The sequence below is a fragment of the Peromyscus californicus genome, unplaced genomic scaffold (genome assembly GCF_007827085.1).
Source record: "Peromyscus californicus insignis strain IS unplaced genomic scaffold, ASM782708v3 Scaffold_4__1_contigs__length_199733344, whole genome shotgun sequence".
NCBI lineage: Eukaryota > Metazoa > Chordata > Mammalia > Rodentia > Cricetidae > Peromyscus > Peromyscus californicus.
In genome coordinates this window covers 29,215,376-29,224,980 of record NW_026294562.1, presented here as the reverse complement: position 1 = coordinate 29,224,980, position 9,605 = coordinate 29,215,376, and positions in this window count along the sequence as shown.

Below are 9,605 nucleotides of genomic sequence, written 5' to 3'. Positions count from 1 at the left end.
CAGCAAGTTCTGAGAAAGAAGCAGTTCACGAGGACATTGAGGACAGAAGCAGTTTTAGAGCTCAGAAGGAATGCATATCACATATCCCAGAAATAAAATTTGGATGTTCCAGCTCCAATTGTAATCAGGTCTGCAGGAACTGAGGCTCATCATTCTTATATCATCGTTAGTGGTACTTGCCGTGGCTTGAATGTCACATGCAATTCCTGTTGAAACTTAATCCCCACTGTGCATTATTAAGAGGCTGGAAACTTAATCTAACTGTGGCTCTGGGAGGTGGGGCCTTGGGGAGGTAATTAGGGTTAGATGAGGTCATGGGCATGGGACCTCCATGCTTGCATTAGTGGCTGTATAAGAAGAGGGAGAGCCAGCAAGCTCGCCGTGTCTCAGCATGTGCTACCCTCTGCTGCAGTGTCCCCGTCCTCAAGAAGGACCTCACAAGATGCAACTCCCTGACCGCAGACCTCCAGAACTATGAGCCGAATAAACTTTTATTCTTTGTAAGTTACCTCGGCCGTAGTTTTCAGTTATGGCAACAGAAATTGATGAAGATAATGCTGCCACTAAGCATCTAGTACCACAGCTATTATTTATCCAGGGCCTATTGTTTTCTAGCTGTATATGTTCACACATGTGTGTAATTAATCCACAGAAAACCCTGCCCACAATGTAGATATTATTCCCATTTTATTTGATATGTAATGAAAGAGAGGTATGCTAAGGTTAAATGACTTGTCTACAGCTGAGAAGCTGATTTTGGGGCACAGGTCTGCTTGATTTCAAAGCACTGGTATGTTCTTGTCATCACTAGTGCCTGGTAAGTAGGGGCCAGATGATTTCAGGCTTGAGCATGGGTAAAACAGTATGGGTGTAGATAGGAATGGATTCACTCATGCCTGTGAGAGAAGCCAAGGATCAGGAGCCTTACTCGGATAGGTGATACTTAACTGAGACACTGGTCAGCGTCACTCTCTAATTATTCCCCCCAATATGTGCTAGTCCCAAAGCCATGTGTATAATTCCATTTTTTTCCCTCGGTCCCCTTTCATCTGTTTAGGTCTTAAGCCTTTCTTTCTGCTTTGCAGACCCATTAGTATCTCTATTTGGTTGAGCTGAACTGGATCCATTTCTGTAGACAACAGTTCAGTGGTCTCAAGCTGGGCACAGCCTTCTTCATCTGTGAGGGATGATGATGTGCAGGTAGCGTCTCCTGACCCAAAGGTAGATACATGTTCTAGGCGTATACAAGCAAGCAAACAAGCATCCCTGATCAAATGGAGCCTTTATCTTAGTAAGATGAACAGACAACCAAGTAAGACTTACAGTCCATGGTGCATTTAATGACAGTACAAAGTAAGGAGGAAAATGAGACGAGAGTGTTCAAGGAAGTCGGGATGGAGGCATCTGAACTGGAGCCCTAAAGGAAGTGAGGGGGAATTGAAGGAATCTGGGGAGAGAGCCTTCTAAGCATTGCAAGCAGCCAGACCAAAGGGCCTGAGGCATGGTTGGGCCTGGAGCATAAAAGGAACAGCAAAGTGCTTCGGCTGGGACTGGGTGCAGCTGAAGACGGGGTTGGGGCTCGCAGGACTTTGTAGCCGCTTTGGTTTTCCTATGAGCGAGGGTTTGTAGTAGAGGAGCAGCAGATTTCAAGTATGGATGATAGTGCAAATGCAGGCCTAGAGGTGGGCAGGAGAGTGGGTATGGATGATAGTGTAAATGCAGGCCTAGAGGTGGGCAGAAGAGTGAGGACTCACTGCAGTCCTGTGTGGGAGAAAGGATGAAACTTAGACATGGATGGTCAGGGGAGGCTGTGAGAAGTAATTGAATGTTCTCTCTTCCTCTATTTCTCTCTCTCTCTCTCTCTCTCTCTCTCTCTCTCTCTCTCATCTCTCTCATCTATCTCTCTATCTCTCTATCTCTCTATCTATCTATCTATCTATCTATCTATCTATCTATCTATCTATCTATTTATCTGTCTGTCTATCTGATACAAGGGATCAAGTAGCCCAGGCTGGCCTAGAACTCACTATGTAGCCGAGGATGTCCTTGGATTCTGATCCTTCCACTTCTACCTCCCAAGTGCTGGAATTACAGGTGTGCATTACAATGCTCAGCTGATTCTACAGACATTCTGAGGAAGAGAGAGTGTTTGGGGCTTGCTGATAGATGAACAAAAATAGACCATTTAAAGTAATTTTATTTTCCCATCCAGAAGTTATTTTAGCTATCTTCAGGCACATGTAACAGGCCATCTCGGTCATTTATTGTCCTAGATATTTCTTATATTCTTTAAATGGTATTTTAATTTTTTAAAATTGTTCAAGTAAGCCATCATTCTAACCTTCTTGTAAAATATCATGCAGAGCAAAATGAAAATCTCTTTTTGTGCCTCCGTAGTTCTTATCCAAGAAAGAGCTCATTCCTAAGATGTTTTGATTTTTTTTCCTGTGCTTGTACATGACATTCATATAGCATAAAGCTGAGGAGTTAGGTTTTTTGTTATGAAAATGAAGGCATGATCTCACACTGACTTTTTTAAATCCAAATATCTTGAAGATCTTTCCATATCAGAACACTGAGACCCACTTCCTTCTGCTAAATTGCCAGGGAGTCCTTCAAAAATGCATCTGACTCATTTCACTTCTCTCTCCTAATCATTCCCTGAATTAGGGAATCAAAGACAGACACCCACGCACATGCCCTAGGCAGAGTCTCTTTTCCAGAAAGCATCCACAAGATGACATTTAAGGGTTCAGAGAATGAGCTTAGCGTGCACAGTCACCTTCCTGAAATGGCCTTCCTGTTCTGGCGGGGTCACAGCTGCCTTGATCATTTCTGTTTGAAAAAGACTCTGCTGTGTTACACTCTCGGCAAGTCTCATATCCCCCTCACTAGCAAAAGTTAAAGAGTCGGGTGCAGGATGGCCTGGCCTTGGATGGCCTGGCCTTGGATGGCCTGGCCTTGGATGGTAAGTAAGCACATTGGCCAAGCCAAAGGAAAGCAGAGGCTGCAGCAAGAACAAGTGTTGTGAATAGAACAGGGATCATTTTGTGTGCATATCTCCCCCGCGGGGCCCCCCCCATTATTAGATCACTGCATTTATTAGTCTTTGATATAATTTCATATCAACAATACACAGACTTACAGCGGCCAGTGCATTATGAAAAACAAAAGGACTTACTGTTCATCACCAGAAAGCTCCCACCTCTGAGCACTATTTTCATGGTTATAAGAATAAGATGTCTACAGTCTATCTAGCTTCCCCTGTCCTGAAGGTACAGGCTGTTAAGGTTTACGTAGTCATCACAGTACAAGCTACTGCTCACTTCTTTCTCCTCTCTTCCTTGAATTCACCACACAACAGGTAGGAGGGGAAATCAGACATAGTCTATGGGAAAACCACCTCCAGGGCTGCGCTTTCCAGTGCTGGGGTTCCTGTGTGCAGGGAGCCCTGTTATAATGCCAGAGAACTCTAGTGAATGGAGGCTATTTTCAGACATGTGGGACAAGGTGCGAAGTTCACCGGCTTTCATCCGTTTTATTCTACTGCACCCACTCACATGAAGGCATAACCATACCTTCCTCTTGTATTGAGTCACTTATTTTCAGTGAAAGGCAGCTCGTCGATCAGCATGGCAGAGAGCAACTGAGACTCAAAGTAAGGAGAAAGGTTGCACCAGAATATTCAAGTTAGGAGACACAGACAGTGGGTAGGAGAAACTGGGCCCCATACACACTGGAATTCAGACTTTCTCAGCATAGCTGTGTTGGGTGTTTATTTTGATACCCTTCCCCTTATTTAGGACATGGTGTTGGAGACACAGGCCTGGAAGACAGGGCGAAGCCTTGCTCTTGCTGCCGAGTGGGATGCAGTTCTCCAGGTTTTGTTGAAAAAATAAAAAAAACTTAGTAGTAGACTTACTATTGCTTTTGAGGCAGCAAGAAAGCCTGTTTGGATTATTGTGATCAATAATATTTAAAAAACATAAGAGTAGTGCTATAAGGTGGGAGTTGGAAGAGCTATTAGAAAGAGTACTTCCCCTTCAAGAACGTATAATCTAATGGCAGGGACAGAATGTGCAAGAAAACATGGCATCTCCAGGCAGCAAGTGGTATCCACTGCATGAGCAGAATAGGACATACATGGTGGAGGTGCTCAGAGAGGAGACAGTTCCATGCCCTAGAGTGAACACGAGATAAAGTTTCATGAAAAATCAATTTAGTGTGTAACTTAAAAGGAGCTGAAGCTAAGAGAAGCTGAGATAAGATAAATAGAGGTAAGGGAATGTTAGGCAGGCGGGAGGGTCCTAGGGGTAGAGGGAAGCATGAAAGAAGGGTGTCTGTAAATATTACAAAGGAAGAATAGAAAAGCATGGCTGTGTCAGGGAAAGAGAGGAGAGGCAACAGACGTTGTCCAGCTATAAAGATAGCTTTTAGGGGGGAAGAGATGCCAACTGACTGAAGTGGGCATTTGTGGAAATGTTTGGGGGACATGATTTGAGGGACTTGCTAAGTTGATGCCGAGAACACATGAGGGTTTGTCTAGCTTGAGGGCAGTTGAGGCTAGAGTAACATATCTGAAGTCACTTGTGGGCCCATTAAGACGATGTGACTGAGATCCTCAAAGAAACTGTAGCTTGACTGTTGCTCATGCTCACTATCAGAAGTGGATGGGGGAAGTAGACATGAGCAGAGACCTGGAGTGCTGGCCTGAGTGGTCTCAGTTGGCGGAAAACAGAGCAACTTCATACAGTGAAGCATACTGTGCCTTTCAAGACTGCCTCAGCAAAGCTAAGAGTGAGCACGGAGAAGCAGCCCCTGAAGATGGCTGACGTGAGAACACAATTCAACGGGTCTGGAGCAGGTGTGCTGAAATAAGTGTAGGACAGAAGACTAGCAGCTTTTAAACATCTCTGCACAGTGTGATCAGTTGCAGGGATTTAAAAAAGCGCACATTCCTAGGCTCCCTACCAGGAAAAAGGAGGAGGAGGAGGAGGAGAAGGAGGAGGAGTAGGGGGAGAAGGAGGAAGAGGAGGAGGAGGAGGAGGAGGAGGAGGAGGAGGAGGAGGAGGAGGAGGAGGAAGAGTAGGAGAAAAGGGCACTCAGGTCACCTCAGGTGTAGGAAATAGCAGAGGGTCGTTAGCCTAGCGAGGTGAATAAACAAGACCACAAGAGAGACTTCCAGGTGGTAGAAGGAACAGACCAAAGAGAGAATTCAAAGAAGGGAAGCCAGTCACACATTCTTCAACCGTTTCCAGATGAAACACTGGGAGTTCTTTAAAAATGGACCCAGGCAAAGAGAGATGGCTCAGTGGTTAAGAATGCTTCCAGGTAATTCCAGCTCCAGGGGACCTGACACCTTCTTCTGGCGCGCACACACACACACACACACTAGAAATAAAAACAAATCTTTTTTTTGGGGGGGTGGTTTTCGAGACAGGGTTTCTCTGTGTAGCTTTGCGCCTTTCCTGGAACTCACTTGGTAGGCCAGGCTGGCCTCGAACTCACAGAGATCCGCCTGGCTCTGCCTCCCGAGTGCTGGGATTAAAGGCGTGCGCCACCACCGCCCGGCCTAAAAACAAATCTTTAAATTGTATTCCACTCCCTTCAGAGCTTTCACGTTCCGCCTTAGGACACTGTTGAGTAAGTCACCAGCACGGTCATCATTGCAGCTACCTGGGAACCTAGGTTATGAAAGTTTGGAGTTATGAAATGATGGAGGTTGTGCGGTTACACACGAACCTATCTTTGGAAAGTGTCTGTTTCACAGTTTCTGTGAGGATGCACTCTGCCTGAGTCTTCAGGGGACTGGAGTTCAGAGGAAGGAGTCACTCACATCTCTTTCAACACCCTGCAAGTCATGCTGATAGTGGAGGGGGGACACCCCAGGGCCTTGGCGTTCCAACCACGACCACGTTGCGGCAGGAAGTACCAGGTCACAAATCACATTTCACACTTCTCTGCAGCTGCTTGTCTGGGCTCTGTCTGAGATCTGGTCTGCAGTCTCCTCCCTCTGCCTTTTGCCTGTGTTCTGCTGTGACCTGGGGACTGCGCTGTCTGACTGCCATTGCAGGTTATCCTTGAATCTTGTGTGTTCTTGTAAGCGTAGTGATCTCAGTGGTCTAGGCTGCTAATGCTGCCTCTGAAATTTGTACTGTGTGTATGTTATCTACCTAGCATCTTTCTGTGGAATGTACCTGCGTCAAATTTCTATGGAAACATCTGTTTCAATTAGGTAGCATATTCTTTCTCTGAGACAATAAAAACATCGTTGCTAGTAACGGTGTCCATTATGTGCTGGGCACTGTTATAAATATTGTACATACCTTATACACTTCAACTTAAAACACTCAATGACACAGTTATCATGATCCACTTTCTTGTCTTCCTTGTCCTGCTCACATGTGAAAACCCCACTGTATGGGCCTCTGGAATCCTCTAGGAGCTGGCTGCCATGATCTCATGGAGCATATGAGTCAGTCCTAGATGTCTGTGTCCCAGAGTTTGAGGTACAAGAAAACCATTCATTATTCATTCATTAGACAGCCTAAATATTACATTCCTCTGTAGCCATGCTTTTGTGTGTGTGTGTGTGTGTGTGTGTGTGTGTGTGTGTGTGTGTGTGTGTGTGTGTATGTATGTGTGTGTGTGTGGTGAAAACAGAGATTTGGGAGTACATGGTTCTAGGAGGGGACATTCCTAAGGAGATAAAGATAAAGGAGAGCATCTGGGGTGATCTAGTCATGGTAGATGGATTTTAAGAGGTGGACCCTAACTCAGACTGGGGGTTGAGCAGGACATTAGTACCTTTGGGCTGAGGTTTATCCTGGGTCATGGAGTAAAACCCATGGGCTTTCAGACTCAGGGCAGGAGGATGGCATAACTCCTGGTACTAGGCCCCAGGGACTGGTGACTGTATTTCTGTTTTCCTCATGGGGAAAACTGTGCCAAGGACTGTGTCTCCACTGGCCGCCTGGTGAGAGCGCCTCTCTTTCTCACTGAGCAGATGCAGTGTGAGCTCTGGACAGAGGGGCAGGCTGGTCTTGATGGGAGAAACTTGCTGGTAGAGCGAGCTCTGGACAGAGGTGAGTTCATGTAAGATACTTAGTACTCTGACTCTCAGCTTCTTGATTTATAAAGTTGGGGAGAAGGATACCTACTTCACTGGATTGTTGGGAGAATGAACAAGCCATTTACTTCCAGCAAATGGTCTGGAGATGCTGATAGCTGAGAGCCAGGCACTGTTTGCACATAAGTGGTTTCCAACTGGGACGTGAGCTTGCTTCCCCACTGAGAACACTGGGCAATATCTAGAGACATTTTTAATTGTCAGTATTTGGGGGAGTTTACAACCAGTGTTGAGTGGGTAGAGGCCAATGATGTTGCTAAATGTCCCACAGTGCACAGGCATGCTCTCTACAACACCCAGTACCCTTAGGTCTGCACGGGAAACTTTTATTAATATGCTAATGAAAAACCTCTCATAGAAACCTTATGAGCTAGGACTGTCACTATTTACTTCTTTTAGGTCAGGGGATACTAGAAATTAAATGACTTAGAAGTTAACTCACTAGAGCATGAACATGAGAAAATCCTGGGATTTGACCTCTGGTTCTTCTGCTCCAGGGTTCTGGTGTTGAACCCATGAGTGTGGGTGGACTTTTTTGGGTGATGGTCAGTAGACAGTGCATGTGGAATATGTTACGAAGTCTCCCTCTCCCTTGCCAGTGATTTTTAAGGTCCAGGCGTCGGCATGACTCAAAAGAGCAAATTAGACATGCAGCTTGCAGGCCCCTCTCCTTGTCATTCTGGAGCACTGTGATATGATCTAGGCTCTTCACAAGCCCTTGAGAAAGTGTCTGCACGTATTTACAGTGTGATGCTACACGTACCATCTCCCAGATAACTTTCCTCATCTCAGATTTTCAGCGTTACATGCTGCTGAACATGGTAGGGTGCTGTTTAAGGCATAGAATCTTACACACAAGCTTTTGAAGTCGGTCTCATTGTTCCCTGGCCCCTATGTCCATTGGTTTGTTTGTAGACTCTCACATCCACAGCAAGAGGATGGGTACACCTGGCTACCACCCAGTCACTTCATGGACCAATATTAGATGGTGGTACTTTCCTTTCCACACCCTCACCCTTTCAGTTAAAATGTGTGTGATAGGATGCTAAGAGAATAAAGAACACTGTAAAATAATTCACCCATTTATTCCTGAGTTCATTGAGCACCACTCTGGGCCAGGCACTGTTCTCTTACAGTCCCACAGAGAACATGACCCTATCAGGTCCCTCTAGTCCTCAGTGGTCTCCAGTTCCTTCACCATCACAGTCTACTCTCTTTGCCTGCCCGTATATTTCTTCACTCTACGGCTTATGTATAGTCCCGTTGCCCACTACTTTCTCTGCAGCTTTATTAGGTTTTACGCAAAGCCTCCGCTCTCTTTCAGCCACACATTTAACCCAGTCCAAATCTCATCTCCTCAGTGAATGCCTCCACAAACTTTCTTACCTAGAATGGCATCTCCTGTCCTGTGGTCCTACAATATCTATGGTCACCATTCTTTCTGCAGCTCTGGCTTACCATCATATAAGATTTCATTTTTATGCATGTCTGGTAGGAGAACAGAAGTGGCCATCTTTTTGTGCATGAGCCACCTTTCCTGGATAAATGTAGTGACTACTCCTCATCAAAGAAACTTCTCTCAAAAGGAAATGGAGACAATTTGTGTCCAGAAGGACATGATGCAGAGATCATGGGGAGCCCAACCTTAGTGGATGCATCTACATTCCAGCTCCTGCCTTTGTGGCTTGGGAAGAGGAGCCACAAAGATTGTAAGAGTCAGAATACTAGGAAGTCTTCCACAAACCAGCATCCTCTGAAAATGACTGCATAAACAAGACCTGAACAGCGACAATATCAATGGTAACCTATGAAGGGGAGGGGAAAAATTTCATGGGGCCCTACTACTAAACAGAGAACTATTGGCAACCAATGACTGCTGGAAGAGAGAGAATTAGCCTTTCCCAGAGATGAGCCCTCTTACTGGTTATTCAGTACAAAGTGGTCAGCTCTGAAACCATACACACATACATAACAAAGGCAGACTCAGCCGGCTGTATTTATATATATTTGTGTAAACACATACATACACACACACGTGTATGTAAGGAACAATAATAAGCAAAAAAAAAAAAAGATGCTATCAACTTGGGGGAGGGGCTTGGGAAGGGTTGGAGGGAGGGTACCTGTGAGGGCCTGGAGGGAGGAAATGGAGGGGGAAAGTGACGTCATTCTGTTTCAATTTTTAAAAGTTAATTAAAAGAATGCAGTCACTCTGAGAGGTAGACACAGACAGGAAGCAGGCATTCCTCTGCCAGCTGTAGCTTTCAGTTCCTGTGCTAGGTCTCAGAGCCCAGACCCAGGCTTTATGCCTGGCTTACCCACTTGGACCAAGTGTGGCTTCTTAGAACAGCCAGAACCCACAGAGACCCTAGTGACTCTCTGTTTGGCAATAGTTCCAAGAATTTCTGGGTTTATCCTCTGCCGATTCTTCCCAGAGTCCGGTCTGCTGGTGAGAAAGAGGAGTGGTAGCAAAAGC